Below are 20,502 nucleotides of genomic sequence, written 5' to 3'. Positions count from 1 at the left end.
CAAACCTAGATTCTAGGTTTATTTGCTTCTCCTCTATCCGAAGCGACCATTAGTTTTCTTCCGCCGTTTTTAGTTCCCGAGTTAAGCGCGTGTGATGCACTTTGTTAACGGACGACAGTATGAGCCATTAAAGTACTTCGCCTCAATACCACCGACACCCGGCAGGAAGCGGAGTTACGCGGCCGCATTCTCGTTGTGCGTTATCAAACAAGTCGTCACTTTCAAGCGACAGCATGCATTCGCGGACACAAAGGCGCCCACTGCTACTGGGGCAATCATATTTTATCTGCTTATTACGGACAACCTACGCCTGCTAGTGAACGATGACTGTTGCGTCAGTCAAAACATAACATTCGAAAAAATACAGGATGCGTCGGCAGAGAACCGATGCCCGGTCAACATATTGAAAGGCTGCTATGCTAACCACTATACCACCGACGCCGACGAAGGGCCGAGCGTCGCCGGCGTCAGTTCATGTGCGCGATTGATGTGCTTCTAGGACTTCCCTTGCTGAAGAGAATGCTTCTTTGTCGGCGTCAAGATGGAGCCACTGGATTTCGTGCCCACATTGGGCTGAAGGCAGGCAAATGCAGTGCAATCGCATGGTTCTTCTATCAATGCTTTCGTTCCTCCCTCCTTTTATCTGCAAGTCTTCGGTATGCTCATCGCCTCCGTGGAATTATTAAGAAGTTTGCGGGGATCGAACGGCGGCAGCTGGGGGAGAAGAGCGTTAATTGGAGAAATGTGCGAGAGGCATTTGTGTTGCAATGGGCGTCGACACATTTGTGATGATGATGACTCACGTCAGTGCTGAGCATTGACGAGTGCACTTCTACAGCCACATCAAGATAATTAGCTTAGCATCTGTAGCGCCTCTCGAAATAAAGACACCGACCGCCAGTAGTGGCAAAACCTCCCATGAGACTGATGACATACGCTCTAATTTCAGCCGTTTTTCAACGAAACGAAAAGAAGCCCAAGTTTTCGGAGCAAGCATTGAGGGATCTTCGCTGTTTGTGGCTACGCACACCATTTTTCAGGAAGCTGAATTCTAACCGAAACCCCGGACTCGTGCACCCTCAGGTCAGATGGGACCGGAAAGCACGCATTTTCATTAGGTCTGGGCCGGCCCTCGGTTTTAATGTATGTGACATGATTCAGACTAGATGTTGAAGCCGCGGGCCAGAGCCAAGCTCGGGCGCGTACATAGCCGGCCCTGGACCAGATTGGGATGCTCGATTGTAAAGTAATGTAGAGCTGGCGCTGTCTAACGACAATGCTAGCTGCCAAGAAGAAAGAGGGTATTCATATTGCGAAGCATGAACTGAGCACCTTTAGTGTTCTTAATTTTGGACCTGTTCTGTGCTTCCTTTCTCTAAGAAAGAGAAACTATTGGGCTCCGGACTGGTTCGAAAAATTTCTAGCAAAATAAAAAAAAGTGGTGTAGACTTGTTGCGGCGATGCTACTTTGAAGAAAAAGTACATAGAGCTTTAGCCTACTTTTGGAACTTTTACGCTCCATCTTCCCAAACTCATATACCGACAGAGCATAGAATGCATTTTCAACAAATTTCTGTTTACTCTTCAGCTGTCTTTTTTCTATTATGTGAGCATGATTCCACGACGTGACATAACAATAGGGTCCTTTATCGCGTCTGTCACTAAACGAGCCAGGTACGTCTTTAAGACTCAAGAAGACCTGCAGAATGTTATCCTAGGCACTTCACAATAAAGATATAAGAGCATGTTACGCATCCCGCGACCACTGATATTAGCAATTTTCGTTCACGAGCAGGCATGTCGCACGTGCTTAGCACTAGCGAACTGCTTTCTAGAAAGTGTTCATGACAAGACTTGCGCCTTGTCCACGTGCAGCCGAACAGGCTGCGGAACTAGGTGATGTATGTCAAAGACTGTCTACGAGTTGAAAACTTACCAGCAATTATCTACAAGATTCCTTGCCTCAACAATAACCGTGAAGAAATCGCAGACAGACGGCACAGTTCTCGGCGGGCATAAAGGATCATCACAGCGGTGTGAAGATGAAGAATGCCAGCAATGATCTCGCGGGGCACGCGTGTCACACTGGCAACTAGGTTTACTGGGAAAACTCCCCTATATCATCCAAAGAAAGGAATCTGACGATGTGCCTTATGTTCTGGCCCCTGTTCACAAAACCATCCAAGGAAATTTAAACAACTTAAGGGCTCACGGCAAGCTTCGAAGCATGATTATGACGTCATACTCTTCAAATCTAAATTTCCCATCAGTCCTGTCCTGATCAATATGAACAAATGAGAAGGGCAGGAGCGATGAGAAACAAATGGGATTTGAAACTACTTTTGTTTTTGACCAAGGTCGCAAACAGTTTTTCATTTCCTCAGATGACCATTGTGATTTGCACATCGGAATCACTTAAGTGATCTCGTTCATGTCGGACAAGATAATGAAAATCTTCAGCGTAGCGAAGTCGTATTACCTGAGACATATGTCGGTGAAACGAATGCCAGCCGCACACGCACAGTGGCTCCGCCTGTCCCCGCCCATGACACAGCGCGTGAGTAGGTGGTGTACAGTAAATCGCTGTCCGTGTCCGCTAATACACACCCTGCATGCTAAAAACGCATCATGACGCATGACTATTCTCTGTGCAAGCTTATCATTTGATTCGATAACTTCGGCGATATCTCTTTTCTGGCTTCGACTGCAAAGCTTCAAGGTTGCAAAAACGCTCGCATTTTGACAGAGTACGACAACGCCTACCTGTTCTATCAAGCCACATGATGTGAAAAGATAAAGGCTGTTATCCTATTTTCCAAGGCAGCGTCACATATGCAAAATCTTACCTGATTTTTGATATGAAAGATTTCGCACATATAACTGAAGTACAACAATCGTATCGATATTGGGTACATGCCGAGTTTGAAACCACCGGACCACTTGGAAGCTATCGAAGCGGTAGCAGCGCAATCTGCAACATTCCAACACTCCCGCCCAGTCTAGAGAACTGTAGCCAGTGCAAAAGACTATTAGTTGCTGCTCAGCACCACTGCAACTGGGCATCTAAATTTGGGGGCCAGGTAATCAGCCTTTCTACGATAGCTGGTCAGCCGGGATGGATTTCGCAGAACTGTCGAGACTGCAAAGTCTGCTTGACGAGGTGACGCTAGAGGACCTACAATTCCTCGATGACTGTGACCTTTCCTGGCTGCCGCGGCTACGAGGTCTCACGCCGCAAGATGGACGACGAATAATCTGCGAAGCTGTGAGAGATGTCAAGAAGGGGGAAGCGTTGTTCCGCATAGCCTCGATCCGCTGTTACCTTTTTCCGAGGCAGTACATTCCGAAATGGCAATTTTACACCCTGGAATCGGTGCTGACGCTATATGAGTGCAGGGCGCTGCTGATGCGTCTGGTCAAAGCCATTAAATCCAACTCCGGCGACCGCAGCGTGGTCTATGCTTTAAGCGCGTATGGGACCGGCGTGTACTCATGCTTGATGGCGGAAGAAGTGGATTGCCTGTTCACGGAACAGAATGTGGTCTACGTGGTCCTTTGTACCAAGCATCCATATCTGGCTGTTCACTCAATGGCGAGTAGCATACATTCGCAAGTGGATGCCTTTTTTAGATCTCTGGTGGCGGGAACTGGCAAGCAGTCTCAAAACGTGCAGCACAACAACGCCCTCCCGGCCCCACAAGCCACACCAAGTTGTTCCAGTCCATCGTCACCAGAAGGATACCGCGAGGTTCAGCTTGCAGCTCATCCACAGCCTCCTGCGCATTCCGCTTCGGGTGGCCATGGGGAAGAAAGTTCTTCCAGTGAGAGCGCACGAGGCAAGTTCTGTCTTAATTAATTAGAAATTGTATCCCTTGCGAATCACTCTGAAATTTGGTGTTAACGTGGCGATTCGGTGCGGTTCTCTGAATTTTATGATAGAAGTTAGCCAAAGTTATCCCACAAGTCATACCTAGGTTTGTGTTTTCGCTTTTCATTTCTGAATCGGAACACGGAACAATTGTTCCGTGTTCAGACTACAGAATGAGATTCGTCTTTTTATTTGTGGCGACTGTTTTTCTCAGGGCAGATATTTCGGGCTTCTTTTTTCTATGAATGATCCAATATCCAATGAGTTTCAATGTTATACTGTGTCCATTTTGGTGAATTTATTTTTAACCAGGAGCAGCTTATGAGCTGCACTTGCCACAAAAATGACCTGTACAGCAATTCTTGCAGCCAGAAGGTCAGTAAAACTTGGTGCTGGGCTAATCGGTTAAACATTCTTTGAAATAGGTTAGCGCCAAGAAAGACGAACACTAGGCGGGAGAAGAACTACGCGACACACAAGAGCGCTCTTCTGTGGCGTGTCGTCGTTCTCTCGCCTTGTGTTTGTCTTTTTTGTCGCTAATCAATTTCAAATGAGGACAGTCTTACCGTACAGTAAACAAAATTGTTACTAAATTATCAGGCCTGCAAACTGAAACGTAACGGAAGTATAGTTCTAAAACATTAATTTCGCGGTTCTTGTGAAGTCATGCGTTGAATTAGAGGACCGAGCCTTCATTGGACGTTGTCCTGGTACCCGCAATGCGAACTACCGCTTTATTGGTGAAGAATCCCCAGTACACTTTCTTGCCGTACATGCATGGCGCCACAGTTCCGGTTGCTTGTTACGGATCTAAAAGACAGCCTCTGTGCATGCAATGACATAAATGCTTTTCGAAACGATGGCCTTCATACAGTGATAAGGTTGTGCAGGCAGTACTAGCAAAGCTGACTTCGGTTGGTTGGGAACCAAAGCCCCACTATCTGCAAAGACGTGTGTCAGTTCAGGATCGAACGCCTAAATATGCCAACCACGGCAACGAATTCCAAGCATGCTCCTGTCTCATACCATCGCCTGGGCATTTCAAGTGTAGCCTACTGTAAATGTTATTGAATAGGAAGCTAGTTTTGACATACGTCTTAGGAAAGCTAACGTTCTCCGTCAAGACCGAGTTGCTTAATAATAATGCACATGATGTTATCGCTGTTCCTTTTTTTAAACTGACAACACCAACCACCGCTTGCTTGAAAATCGATACCCTTAGTGGAAATTTCAGCAAATCTATTTTTTCCCATACATTAACATTTTTCAGTCTGCCTCATTTCAAATTTTATCAGCAGTAATAGAGTTGCAGAGTCGTACCTTTCAAAAGTTTTTCTCTCGACTCAGGCGAAGAAACAATTATTTCTGAATAAAATAGCGGTGTCAGATATCAAATGTTAAGACGATAATCCTAACCCTTCACATGTGGTCGAAATATCTCGAAGCCTTCAATACGGCGTCCCTTACAGCCCAAGTTGCTTTGTGACGTCAATACTATTAACCATAAACCAATGTTTCAAACACTGGCTTTCTTAATAGCGATGTTTTTCTTTTCGGCGGCATAGTTACGTTACGTCGAGGTACCCTAACACTTTGCTAAGAATGAATATATCTCCTGAGTATGCTTTTGCCATGTAGCCCCTAAATAGATGGTGTGGTCTCGCAATAGCATTGTCATTTTTTATGGTCAATAACAGAGTGCAAAATTCAAAGTGGTAAGGAAGGCGTGTTTTACGAACAGTATTGCCTCACACGCCTAGTAAGGGCAGGGTTTAGTGACAGACGCCAAGTTATTAGAATGACTAACGTGGACTGCATTAAGGTGGGTTCATTATGTGCAAAAGTGACTGAAAATGCACATTAGGCATGCACTGTGACGCAGTTTACTTAATACGCGTTCCTTGAACGCTGCAGTTTTTATTCCTGCGCTCTCTACTACGTGCGCATCCTTCATAGTATGTATTACAAATATCAAGCTCTCTGCCGCTGATTCAAAATGGCGGTATGTCGAAACTATGCTGGCATTATCGGTGTTCAAATTGAGAGGAGTATATTGAATAGGCTGCCCTCTAAAACGATCTGAACGTCACCTAAGTATATCAGAATGACGAATTAAGCAATTTCGAATTTTAACAAAAAAACCAGTTCCATTATATTACTCCACGATTACAGCGCAATGCAGCACAAGAATTCTGCTATCTTTTCAAATATCTGCACAATCTTGTCTTCCACGTCGCCAGACTGTCAAGGAACCGTTGTCGCACGGAGATAAGCAGGTCCATCTGTCAGTTTCTTGACTGCAGTCACCGAACCTGCACGGAGCAAGTTGTATGAGTAGTCATGTTGGCGCCGGTGGGGAGGTTGATAACGGGAATTTTTTGAACATTACCAAAAGAAGGCGAGCACAGCCATTGAAACAGATATTCATGGACCTCATATTTCAGCCACTCAGCTTGAACGCGCGAAGGAGCTAAGCGAGCGAAGGGAGAAAAACTATGGTGAAGATAATGTAACCGCGGTCATTTGCCACGCGTGTAAATATAAGACGCGGAAACATTCTTTTTCTAGCTAAGGAAATTGACTAGTTCAGATAAGTAATCAGGACTTCTGAATCTTTTTCAAACCTGTTGAAATTCGTGATGTGGATGAACCCAAATTCCTTTCCCATTAAGAAGGGGCCGCGAGCTCGACAATCATTAATTTTTTGCCTGGTTAACAAGTTGTTTTCTACCTCTTGTCATGGTTTCCGCACTTTGTTGTTTTTGCAACCATCGCTTTCAAAATTTAACAGGTAGAAGATAAACCCCTCGTTTCAAAGGTGAAACTAGGGGTTTACCTTATAGGAAGCAACGTTCACCAGCAATCAGCAGTCTTTCGAAGCCAACCAGAGGCAAGCGCATGGCGATATCACGTCGTTTGCCGCGTTGTCCAACCGTCGTTGTTACTCATTCTTATTTTAAATTTATCCAGAAAAAGTAAAATTTACAATCTAGGTCTGATAAAAATGTTCTATGAAAATCTCTTCTTCTTGGATCTTAAACATGTCAGCAGCACCATTAACTCTATATTTAGTGGTATATTTTTAAAAAGGAACCGCTGTTTTGTTCGTTAATCAGCAGATTTAAGTTACCATATTCCCACGTATCATTGTAGTGTCCGTTCGTTCGCGCTCAAGGAGGCAGGAACGGGGAGTTATCATTTCAGATGTCACGTTGTAGTGATGGAAGTAGAGCGGTCAGGAAAGCAGCAACAATACTTGCAAACGAAGCTCTTTATTTGGGCTTACCTGCGCCGGAAAAAGAACTAAACAACACGGCAGCGGCGTAAGCAATTAAGGTGCTCGTCAGTCGTCGAACTACGAATGCCCGCCGCTCGCTGTATCGCTCAGTTTGAAGCCATCAATGAAACTACTAGACAACCGGTCAAAATCAACTGCAGTAATCTGGAAAAACGTACATGCAGTTCTTCATGGCTGCGATCGATCGAGATTAGCCGGTCGCTTCACGCGTCATGGAGAAAAATGATAACGCCCCGTTTAGGCTGCCTTGAGCGCGAATGAACGGACACTATAAAGTTACGTGACAATATTTACTCGATTTGCGAGCGCATGTTTTTTCCAAATACAACAATAAATTAATGGGTTGATGCACTGAACGGGAATGAAGTTTCGGAAAACATTTTTAGAGGTAAAAACATCAAAAAGGGGACCGATAGAATGTACACTTTATTACGTACGAGTCACGTTTAAACTAGAACTAAATGGACCCCTCAGAGTTTCCGTGCTATAAAACATCGTCATCACGTTTAATCTCCAACCTGCGTATTTAATCATACTAGCAGCACAAAATGCCACTTAACAGAGAACACAGCTTGAGTCAACTCTATCTCAAAGAACACCGTTCCGCGCGAAGCCTGGCAGCGAGTTGCATTAGTATACTGCACGGGCTCGGACTGGCCCGAAAGCCCGGGCCCGGTTCGCGGGCCGGGCCGTGCCGGGCCGGGACATGATATGTTTTGCCGGGTCTTGGCCGGGTCCGGGCCTGAAGTTGTGGGCCCGGACTGGGCTCAGGCTTAAAGCTGCGGACCCGAGTCGAGGTTGGGTCCGTAAAGAAACGGCTGGTGTCCGACTATTCATTTACTTTTTCAGAGTGAAGTACACAACTGCGGCATTGGAGCAGCGACACGGAGGAGCTGTGGGTTATAGTACGCGCTGAGATATGAAACTAAGCTTTACTCATTGACTTATTTCTTTCCTTATTTCCACGCCGCGGTGGCTTAGTGGTCAAGGCGCTTGATTACTGAGCCGGGGAAACAGGGTTTGCACCTAGCCTCGGCGGCCGCATTTCTATTTAGGCGGCAAGCATGACAGACATGTACAGTCTTTGTCAAAAGTAACCAGGCTGCACGATTTGCCTCTCAGTTGTATAGTAAAGCTCTTATGCCAGCCCTCAAACTCTAAATATCTGTACGGTAAGGAGAACCCCTGCCCTCACCTTCAAAGAAGTTTTCGATCTTTAGAAAAGACGGGAGGGGTCTACTATACGAATGAGAAGCAAACCATCCAGCCTGGTTACTTTTGACAAAGACAGTACATTGCAGTATCCTTGCTCGTTAAAGAAACCCAGGTGGTCGAAATGATCCGGAGCCCTCTGCTTCGATGTCTCTCACTGCCTGACTCCCCTTGGGCCCTTAAGCCCCAAAAACATAGCTTTTATTGTATAGCTATATTTTTCTCATGTGAGAAAATTCACAAACTCAAGCGCGTTTTGTTTTCTTTTTGATCAGCCGACCGGAACGTCTCGTAGATGAAATAGCCACAAAAGCTCGCGAGACTTTCTAAATCTCATCTCATAAGCACATCTATCCCTCCTAGCTTCTTCAGCCTGGTTGTCATGACAAGTGTTTCTACCTGTAAGTTATCACGTGGTTCGCGCGTTATCTTCTGCTCATCCAGTGCGAGTAAAATTCAACCGGTTTTAATTGGCCATTGATCGTTCGTCATCCCAAAACATACCTATACTCTATCAAAATTGCATTCGGGAAGAACATATGAGTTTAGGACGCTTATAGTCTTCAAAACGCACACTATGAAACACTCAAGCCTTTTAGCTTTTCGTTTCTGCTGAAAGGCGACCAGTTCGTACATGAGTTCAACCTGTGAGATCGCGTTCACTAAAAAAATGTTATCCCACTGCTTGCTAGGCAGCTTTAATGTTTATACTTCCGGGCGGAAAAATATAACAGATTAAAATCATGGGGGAATGCAAAGTAGTCTATTACGCGCGTATGCAGCCATTGTTATTTGGCTCTCGGAAATTCCTTCTTTATCTTTGCGCACCTACACGAGATCACTGTTCAAAACACGGGCCTGGCGAGCACTACTCTTAATTACTTCCTTCTGGGTTAAAAAAAAAACAACTTTCTGCAAGTCAAACTGTGTTTTCAGAACCTTTGTCCGCCAGTTTATTTTCGGTCTAGTAGCCGTCTACTTTCTCAGAGTGAGCAGTATATCTCAAGCGGTACTGTGAAATGGACCGGGCCGGGCCTGGGCTGGGCTTCACCCCTGGATTCACGGGCCTGGCCGGGCCCGCTAGAGCGGTAATTTAGCGGGCCTGGGCAGGGCCCGGGCTTAAAGCCGCTGGCCTGGGCCGGGCTCGGGCTTCAGGTCCCGGGCCCGGGCCGGGCTTGGGCCTCAGATTGAGGCCCGTGCAGTGCTCTAGTTGCTATTACGCTTCACATGGCAGAGGGATAAGTGAAACCCTCTGCGACCTTACATGCTCGATTACAAACTCTTGATTTCCTGGCGGAAAATTCTTGGCTATTCCTGATGATATACAGTATGATATACAGTAGCTTTAATATATGTGATATGATGTTTTTTTTTTCTTACTACTGCGGAAGGATTATATGGATCATGCGAAGGAAAACCTGTCACCCGAAGTTGTCCGTAAAATGTGTTCACAGGATGTTGTACCTCTCACGTGACCTAAGCCGGAAAAGAAAATTCCCCGGCATTGTGGTTCTAACTCAGGTCCTCGGCGTGTCAGGCGGCCTTACGACGCGCATATCACGGAGGGTATTTTCTTTCTTTATTTCGTGGAATCCATCCCACTGAGCTACACAACTCTTTGTGTACACAGGTACTGTTCTGAAATGCAGAACGTTCTTCTGCATTGCAGAATGTTCTACAATGTTCTGCAAACCTGGCATATGCCAAGAAGAGTAAATGGTTCAAGCGTGTTCGAGGGGAACGAAGTGAGCCCGTGTTGGTGGGTATGATGGAAAAGTGTTTTGGGTATGTGCACTAATCTTAGACAACAATGACTTGCAAAAATAAGTTGCTGATGTGATCAGGGGTCGCGTGATAAGTGTCACGTGACAGAAGTGATGTTTTTGACTGCTACAGTTCCGAGTGCGTTCATTGTGTGAGGGCCTTCATCACTCGAGTAACGCGAATTTTGAATAAGGTGATTTGGGGCCTTGGTGTTTCCTTACCCATCGCCACTGCGGTGAATATGACGGTATTTCGTGGGTGCTCTTTAAATTTTTCTAGCCCAACTATTACGACGCTCACATTGAAAACAAGACATGGAATAGAAGGGAAATAATCGCAACTGTTTATAAAATGGGGTTCGTTAACGCTTTTTTCTCCCAATTTTATTTACGAAATCAAGGTTTTTAAATCAGGCATCGGTACGTTATTTTCTTTTTCAAAGCAGTCGCTGACTCAGGCGAAAGCGGCCCTTCGAAACCAACGAAGGTTGCGCCATGGATGTGTCGGGCTACTTCCTCATGATTTCTTCTCCCTCTCAACTAAATTATATTAATGAGGCAGCATTCCCTGGGCCACTGCTACCTCGATCGCCGACAAAATAAACAGTGGGTGGAGCTTAATCACGAGATCTGGGGTGGTATTCTCCCGGTGTCGCCTTTTGCGACATGTCGCATTACGGCGGGGCCTCAAAAAGTGCGTACAGTTGCTCGAAGAAACAAAAACGGCGCCGGCACTTTCGTCGGCGATGCTTTCATTCACTCCGAGAAGCGACAATTTACCACTGCTGATTTACTAGCAGCAGTAGTTTCGTATCTTTGATTGGTAGTTCTTAATTATAGCACAGATGATTATTTTTTATTTCAAGCAGCATAACGTATGCATACTACAGTCAATGATTACTTACTATGCCATCTCGTCGCTGCGTGCAACGTCTCCTTCGTCGTCTGTTTACGACGGCGCAAAGTAAGTTCGCATGGCAAGCGGCAGCCCGGCGCAGCTGACGGTAATTTGGCCGCGCCGCAAGAATCCCTGCTTCACTGCTGCTCGCTCCGATGGAGTGCGAAGAAAGGAGACCCAGTGTTGTCGTGTGTCGACTCGCGCGATAGCCGCGGCGACATCGAAAAGGTTCGTCGGTCAAAGCAAACGGGTCGCGGTGTCCGCGAACACGGCACTTTTCTTCGCGGCTCAAAAACCAGACAAGGAGAAAGACACTCAAAAGAAAAAATGGGGCGTTCTTACCACTAGTCTTCCTGCCATGGTCTCTACAACGAGTTTTTAATGTTCTTTTAGCGACTCTACCGCAGTAAATCGTGGTTGAACCAGTTCCGTCTCTATTGTATAGGACACGAATCATCACATTCTTGGATAATCGAGTACCTTCCATTGGATTCGCATAAGAAGTTGTGCAAATCCCATTAATTAATCCGCAATAATCTACCAACTAATGCCCAATTATTCACTCAGCCATTTTCCGGGGCGGCCTGCTTTGAAAGTTATGGGAACTTTCGGAGTTTTCGGGCGTTTAGCTGCTTTAAAATTTTGGGGGTCATAAGATTCGCGAATTTCGTAGTGCGTATGACAGGCTGTTATGACGGGAAACCCGCCCGGATTCCAAATCTGCAGGCCGCAAACTTTCTGCTGCGAACGCCCCTTTGACAAGCCCTGGTGCTGCGCCGCAAGGCAACACGCCCTAACGCTCCCTTGACAAGCCACGATGCTGCGCCGTAAGTCAGCAGGGTCTTAAGGAGAAGCATCGACGAGCAGCGTGCCTGGACACGTCGCTGGGTGCCAGACTACGAGGCGCCGGTTTCCCTTTCCTCACGGCGTCACCGCGCGCGGCAAAATTTGAAGCGGATGGCCGGCGCGGTCGCTGGTTGGTCCTTTCGGACTGCCGTCGAGTGCTGCCTTTGGATTGGCCAGTTCTGAGGGGCCGCCGTTCCTCAGGCTATATAAGCCCCACCGCTGCCGCTTGGGCAGCAGCTACAACTACCGGAGTGACGGAGTGACCGAGTGACCGACCCACCGTGAGTCGAGTGCTGCTCACGAGTGGAGTCGGATGGTGTGACGTGCTGGTGTCTCGCTGATCGTCGCTGTGCGAGAACGGTCGCGTTGTATAGCTCTCGGCCCCCGCGTGCCGATGTTGAACTATATTATGCCCTGTACATAATGTATAAAGCATTTTCTTAGTCTCACCGACGCCTGACTCGGAGTCTTCGCTACCGCTAAGAGAGCTGGCAACGCTCAGTCACGAAACGGGTGGCGAGCTCAACGGGACCACCTCTATGGCACATTGGTGGCAGCGGTGGGATGCCCCAAAGTCACAACAAGGCCGACTGTTGGTCACGTGGTGTTGATGATGCCATGACTCTCTGAATCGCATTTATAGATGGGGAGGGGCAGCCTCTACCCCTACTCGCACAGTTGTGCAGAGGTTAAGTGATACGGCGCTCCCGCGGCGTGTGGCTGATTCAAACACAGCCATCGATGGGGCTTGTGAGATTCAAATTTGCCTCCCCCAGTAAGGCGCACGCCAGGCTTTTTTTTTATTCATGATCCAAACCGTAGATTGCCAGCTGCCATGCTGGGTAGGCTCTGATAAAGTCACAACATAACGTGACACCTCTTGAATAATCAGGGAAATTTTTTTGTGATGCGACAACCTGAACACTGACGCATTGCTGATTGTTCTGCGGAAGTGAGATGTACTAATGCGAAAATTCAACAGCAGTTTTCTTCCTTAAAGGCAAATGACTAAGCATGGAGGTGGACACTGCAGAAGTGTGAAATTTTCCCGCATTCATAGCGGGATAAATGATCGGCACTAGGCGCGGTACGGATATGCTTAATCATCAAAAAAGAAGTAATGTGTGATTAAAGTGTTGGACAATTAGGAGCTATAAAAATGCATTGAAACAAAAAAAGCAGGCAGGAAGAAACATTTGAGTTAGCTTTCACTAATGAGGCTAATTATTGGAGAACACTAAGGAGCCTTGGCTTACACATATTTTGGTAATATAGGTAGGACGGCAAGTGTCTGTGGCTGGCATTAAAACTTCTACACTTTCCTTACATATGTGGGGATTCTTAATACCCTATGAACATCCAGATCTCTGTTATGAGAGCACCCCTGTAAAAATAGAAAAAAATTTATAGGTGCTTAACGTAGTTAAACCGAGTAGACCTGCGAAAGCAGGCGTTCAATCTTCAATCGGAGGGGGCACTTAAACTCCGCCTCAAGGGTGTGGCATGATATCTATACTGGGTTCATGCCTATGTATGCTGAATTGGTAATTCCTACTTAAGATTCAGAGACGGCGTCGAGTCCTCATATACCGCTACCAGCGCAGTGGCACAGCGGTTAAGCGATGCGCCGGTGCACTCGCACGGGGCTCTTTCTATTCCAGCCAACTGTCGAGAGTTTGCGGCCCATGTTGCTGTTCCCGAGCAGCCTCTCGCGCAGATGGGACGACGCTCGTCCGAAATTACCCGAGCTTACTCGAGTTACTACCGGAGCTTACCCGAGTAACTCGTGTAAGCTCGGGCAGTAACTCGGGCTGCTAGGCAACGGCACAAGATCGTACGTGCCCTTTTTGCCAATATGTTTGTGGTTAAGCGTTTGGTTTTTCTCGTGCCAACTCCCCGGCCGACACTACGCCGTCATGAGCTGTGAAACCCAGCGCCTGCTGGAGGGTGGTGCCCTCTGGGTGTGTAGGCGACAGGCGGCAGCGGAGCGGCGCCAACTGTTTAAGCGCAGCTGATATGGTCGCTAGGCAACAGCGACTCAAGGTCGTTTGGTAGCCGCACTGCCACGAATACACGCGATGAGCCGAGCTGGGCTAAAGTAGTGTTGCTTTCGCAAAAAAAAACCGCATGAAAAAAGTACTATGCTCATATCACATGCGTGCACGTGCTGGACCAGGGCGAATTGAAGTGCGAACGCACAAAATAACATGGTCCCAACAAAGAATCGCATGGAGTGTCGGAGTTATTCGGGTAAGCTCGGGTTAGTTCAGAGAAGTGTTTCGCCAGCTGTTGCCTATGGGCGGGTGATATTGAGGGAGACCTTGGCCTCACCTTTCGTTGCCGTGACTAGATTTCTAACCCGAGGCGGAAACAGATCAGCTTCGCTGTCCGCTGCACAAGAGCACAATGCTGTCGCCTGAGCCCATCACCCCTCATGTTAAACAGTAGCGCACTCTCGCACTGAGCATTGCACATCGTCGTCGTCACCGACTTTTATCTGCGACGCGAACCGATCAGATAAACTTATCTTCAATCAGAGCTTAAGCTGAGTATAATACTGTCGCCAGACCTGCCGACGACCCAGCAAAGCACAACGATGGCTAAGCGTATGCTTTCGCACGGGTACTCGGTTTAGCTATGTTAGAGCCGTACCCCTTTTTTCTTCCATTTCGGAGTTTAAGTTCCGGTGGAAGGTGTGTAGGCTTCCTTTCTAACCGTACGGCTACGCTTGGATGGACGAACGTCAGTGAGTAATCTCTCCCTTATTACCAATCTTCTCTACCTCGGAGAATTAGAGTAAAATCAGACCAATAATTGCTCCCTGATTAAAATTCGACAGTCTTCGAATCCTTAAACGTAGCGGGTTTTATATACTTTATTTCAGTGTTTATTTATTCATCTCTTCTCTTGAACACTTTCAACAACCTTTCACACGCGCTATACTGCGTGCTGTAAATCGCCAGGTTGCAGCATATTTCCTGTCCAGTACCAAGAGCATTCTGCCGACATGAGAGGCCCTTAGATGCTTAGAATATCTCTGCCACAATTTAAGGTGTCAAAAAACATGATTAATTCTAGAGACCCTAAATGCGTACAGTAGGTTGCTCTAGATAGGAGATCAGGAGAAAGTGATGAATGCATGCCGCAAACAAAGATAAGATGTTTACTGGGTAGTTAGCTCTGCAGTCTTCGATAATTCTTCTTTTTTTTTCACTCCCAGGGGAAGCTCACAAGGACGTGGCCACCCCTCAAGGGATTTTCTTCTGCTACAGTTGCTTCGAGGATTTTTCCGATATGGAAAACTTCAAACTGCACTTGAAAATGGTACATGCTCCTAAAAAGTGAGTGAGGCATTTCCTCTTACAGTAATGTTCAACCATTTCACGTGAAAATACAATTTCTGGCTTTTACTACAGACCCTTAGAATAAATACGTACGCTACATAAAAATGGGATGTTCCTTGTCGCTCAAATTAATCCTTTCTTTCTGACCTAAGGCCACATTATCATCCCAAACATCTCAGCCTCGGCTATTCCAACGAGCTCACCGCCTCCAGCAACGCCCAGGCTCCTTTGGAAGATGCTCCTCAAGCTTAAACGGCCGAAGGTTACATTTCCTTCACAATCATGCCTTCCATATACCTGATTCCAACTAGGATATAATTAACTCGCGTTTGCTCCCCGCCCCCGTTTTGTCTCTTCCCGTCTCTTGACGTTACTCATGATTTCTGTTTCCATAGCTCGCTGCGCTGTACCCAATTTAAATGCAAGCCTTTTCTTTAGCCTGTAGGTTTGCATGTTTCTACGCGCGCGTGGCAAATGGGGCTGAACGATTTTCTGTGCTTGACTGCAGCGCGCGCAAAATAACGTAGCAAGGTCCGAAGCGGCCTGAACAAAAGAATAAAACAATGCCTAAAACAGATATGCCCAAAACAAAGTCCTCGTTGATCATTCGCTTGCTAAGGTCCAGTGAAACCGCGCACGGCTCAACCTAGTACAGGTAATGAAGATGACGAATTGATTTGAAAGCTGCAGTTCGCGTAGCGTGGGCTGCTCAAATCTTCCTGCCGAAAGTTCGGAGAAATTAATTTCAAAAAGAACAGTCTTAAGAATGTAAAGTGATGATTCAAACAACCGACGAGCACAGGAAAACCATCGTGGGAATGAATAAGTGATTACCGTCGCGTGGATTAACACATTCATTAAGGTAGGTGATTGCGGCAGAATTAACTTTTCGTACCCAGAAAGCTGTACAACACGCGTTATAGCAACCCTAATGAGAAGGTTTAAGACTGTGTTTACGATTGCAGATTGAAACCCTTCTTAACGTGCTATATGGTCAAATTCCTATACCAACATTAACATGAAAATCAAAGTGTCATATAGGAAAAACTACTGGAATGAAAATGGGAAGAATCCTGTCGACTAACTAGCATGCGGCCTGAACGATTGAAGAATATATTCATCAGGAAGCTACCATTTCAGAGGTTTTGGAATAAGATGTACTTAAAAACCTGCAGATAAAATACTTCCGCGAGTTTTTCATACGAACCTTAATGAACGCAAAAAAAGCGAACCAAGAAAAACCATTGCAGTATACATTTTTTTTCTGCAACCAGAATTAGGCCAATGCCGGCGATCTCATGCTGTCTGCGCCGCTCATTTGATATGCTGTACTCGCGTTCATAACATGTGCAAAATGTTCTGTGAAACCACGTGAGTAATAAATGTCTTGAAAAAAGACATTAAAACTACAGAAACAATGCAATGAAAGAAACTCCGATGAATAAATGTTCTATGCATTGATTCGTTCATTTTCATTCACTTATATTACACATATTGCACGCGAGTTAGTTCCTTCACGAGGAAAAGCTAGCGGATACTATGGACTGCTATTTTTTTTTTCTAGACAGAAAGAAAATCTTGTGAACTAGGATAAACAGCAGCATATTGTTATTCTTCTCTAGCGAAGAAATTCAATGTTGGTCGCCTACGCTGAACGTTGTCAAATTATTTTGCTTTGCTGAAAAGGAAATCGCTCAGTTGAATTAACGGTGTGTAAGAGTGTAATTCTCAGGTGGGCGGAGAAGTTCCTTATATATTGCAAAAGATTCTTAAGCGAGTAAAATGTAATATGTGCTGTATATTATTTTCAATGTGTAACAACTACTCCTTAAAAAAATTTGAAACCACATCAGTGAAGTTGTGAGTTTAGTCTACCCTTGTTTGATTTTCAGAATGGAAGCTGGAATATTTTTGTTCCTTTTCTTTTGCATTGAAAAAGCGCAATCAAGTGGCACAGAAAGCTCGCGGAGAGAATTTACCGGACTACTTGACCCGGCACTGCTTGATCCGGCAAAGGATTCAGTTACAAAGATCATCTAATTAATTGACATCGTCGGTAGCATGCTTTGACGCAGCCTTTGTGGCCATGGCTTCAATATTTCTTCTGTCGGTGCCCATGATGCGAAATACTCGCACTGGCAGGTGCAAGAATGCTTGCTAGCCCGATGAACAGCACTGATTAAAGCGGCCTGCAAAGGCGCCATAGAGGTCACACGGTACTATTACTCCTTGTGTAGGTTGTGGGGCTAGAACAGGCTAATGCTGACAATTTGGTTTGCAGTAAATACCTGCCAGTTTGCGAGTCTCAGAGGTCTCAACGGGCCTTCGTTCCAGCAAGAAAGGTCATGAATCAACTAAAAAAAAGTGTACACCCTAAACAAGCTTTGTCAGAGTTCTTAAAACAACTAAGCACTTTAGTCAAGGTGTAAGGTGTCCGATGTCAAGGTGTCAAGGTGACCGATGTATGAGACAGGAATGCCCGTCACTATTGGGCAGGTTTATGAGCACAGATTATGGGACCAGTCGGTGACGCATACACGTAGAACCAAGAAAATAGCCCCAAAACAGCTTGAAGAGAGAGAGGGAGGAGGTCGATTATTTACAAATCTATATATTTCGCATTCGATCCATGCATAATGATAGTCCAACATAGCGGCGAGTGTCTGGTGCGGCAGTGTGAGGCGCTCATGATTGGCCGCTGTGCCTTTTCTCATGGGAAACCTTGTGATGGCGATGGTGCAGTTATCGTCGGCGAGGAACAGATCAGCTGGCTCGCTAACACAAGAAACTGTCTCGAAAAGGTCTGACGGCAAACGTCAGTCTCTGCCTGAACTTGGTTTCAGTAATCTGCATTGCCGGGATTGTGAAGTGCTGGCCAGCACACGGCCATGAAACATCATCATCATCATTATCAGCCTGACCACGCCCACTGCAGGGCAAAGGCCTCTCCCATGTCTCTCCAATTAACCCTGTCCTTCGACAGTTGTGGCCACTATATTCCCGCAAACTTCTTAATATCATCCGCCCACCTACATTTCTTGGAGTCCACTCCGTTAACCTTAAAGATCGCCGGTTATCTTGGAACATTTTATGCATAACGAAAGACAATAAACGTTGGCTAGGTAGTATTTTGTGCATGCAATATGACAGCTGCTCCTGCCACTAGAAGCACTTCGAACGCATCAATTATCAATTAGTATTATTTTTCGTGACATCTGCTTTCTTCAGCTTCTTAGCATGCTCAGTTCTGTGGTTTCAACCTGCGTGCTCAGCCTTAGTATGAGGGCATCGCGCATTCGTGCAGATAAAGGGTTCTGTTTACTCATGTTATCGTGTTTTTTTCTGTGAAATTTTCTTGCAGGTAAAGATGTCATCTACTTTTGTAAGATGCTCCAAAAGCTAGCGTCGCAAGGAGGATGCTCTTCGAATCCCACCCAACAAGCCCCGATTATAACGATGCGAACATTGACTGGCAGTCTCTGACTGTTCTTCGCGGACACATTCTACGTTCTGCGGATAAAGGCTTCAACGTTGCGCAGCCTGAGGATTTCCGAGCGGTAGGAAAAGCTGTAGTCTGAACCAAGAAATGTTTGACCGACGGACCGAATACATGGCCCAAAATGTTCATTACATGTCGTTCTTACAAAAAAGCCTTCGTTCACGATTTTAAACGTAGTTCCGCACCTTCGCATTGTTCTGAAATCGACATTCCATAGAGTCTGAGCCGCAAGCACTTCTTTGGCTTCTCTAGTGTGTGAGACCTCGCGAAGCTCGTTCGCGTCGTGCAGTGCCTTCACAAAAACAACACGAACACTAAAAAATATGAGGCAGACCTGTGTTTCTCTACTATATTCCTCACTACACTCAGACCTGTGTTTTTCTACTGTATTCCTCACTACACTACTCCTTCTGGCGTCTTGAACTTTCGGTGACGATTGTGACAAAGCCTTTCGGTATTTGCGAGCGTTTGTATAATACAAAATATACCCAATGAAATGCCGGATTTATCGTGACTACGCTGATGATATTCTCAGCTCAATTTTAGTGTATTTTACTACTGACAATTCCTCCGTAAACAGTTACATAATCATTCAACTATTCTCCTAAATGATCCGTATATCTCGTGATAGAGTCAAACGTTTTCATTATTGTTTTTACTAGTTTATGTTTCCTGATGCCGTATCGTGGTCTTGTTTCTGTTCGCCTTTGGAGGAACGTAATCTTGCTCATGCCAGCTGAACTGCTGGCTCTGATCGATTGTGCTGCTGATTTTGCTTTGTTCGGTACCAATCGCTGTGATATACGTTAGGTGTCAAGGTTGTTCTTAGTGATACGCAAGGAGTGTTGCCTACACTCCGTCCATTAAAATGTGCTGAAATGTGTCCCATGCATGTACATTACGTTGCGTTCATTGTTCATACAAAGAAGTACTAAGTTCGTCGGTTTGTGGTTGTGCCTGTCAAAATATTCCCATCTCACTGAAACAGGCAGATGAAATCGCCCTGCCGCGATTTGGGGTGCGTATTACCATTTTTATTTTTATTTCGAGAAACCCCTTAAGGCCCTCTTCAAGAGGGTATTACGTAGGGGGATGGCAAAAAAATTCTAACATGGAGATACAAGAAGGAACATCTCACATGAGGAACTGAAAAAAAACTAAACAAAACAAAAAGCCCAGTACCTGGATAGTCAAGAAGTATAAAAATTTGGCGGAAACACGCAAAACGAGCATAAGAAAAAAAATGCACGCAATAACTAAAACGAAAAACTACACATGGCTTTCATTTTTTAAAAGTTAATGAAATTATCTAGCATTCGTTTCAACTGCGGTTGTGGAAGGCAGCCGGTTCCAATCAATAATGCTTTTGGATAAGAACAATTTGGCAAAAGTTTGTGTTGCATGTGATGCGTTTGATGAGTTTGATCTTGAAAGGATGGTCACCTCGTGGAAACACTGCTCGGAGTGAGCGAAATAAATCGTCGTGGAGCAACAGATTATGATAAATTTTGTGGAAAAAAGTTAAGCCAGCGAGTTTGCGATGATGAGAAAGGTTGTCAAGCACAGCACGTGCTTTTAACGCCGTGACGCTAGTAAAACGAGAGTAGTCTGAAAAATGAAACGAGCAGTGCGGTTCTGCAGGGGTTTGCTGTCCCCTTTGATGCAGGCTTGATCTGGGTCCCAAATGGCTTAAGCTACTCAATTTTAGGTCTAATTAATGTAATATAAGCAAGTTTCAGCACGTGAGCCGGAGCATGTAGAAGGTTGCTTTTTA

The 20,502-nt window shown here is 45.7% G+C and overlaps 1 long non-coding RNA gene across 1 annotated transcript; it reads left to right on the top strand.

Annotated features, from left to right (window-relative positions):
* The first annotated feature begins 14,957 nt into the window (after window positions 1–14,957).
* LOC149328460 (uncharacterized) lies at window positions 14,958–18,952 on the top strand. The gene is made up of 2 exons (XR_016285857.1): window positions 14,958–15,226; window positions 18,591–18,952. It is a non-coding gene; the product is annotated as an uncharacterized LOC149328460 (long non-coding RNA).
* The last annotated feature ends 1,550 nt before the right edge of the window (window positions 18,953–20,502 follow it).

This window comes from Amblyomma mixtum, chromosome 9 (assembly GCF_055824585.1).
Source record: "Amblyomma mixtum isolate Tamu chromosome 9, ASM5582458v1, whole genome shotgun sequence".
NCBI classification, from domain to species: domain Eukaryota; kingdom Metazoa; phylum Arthropoda; class Arachnida; order Ixodida; family Ixodidae; genus Amblyomma; species Amblyomma mixtum.
Note: the sequence above shows the minus strand (reverse complement) of the source record. Positions and strands in the feature narration are given on the sequence as shown.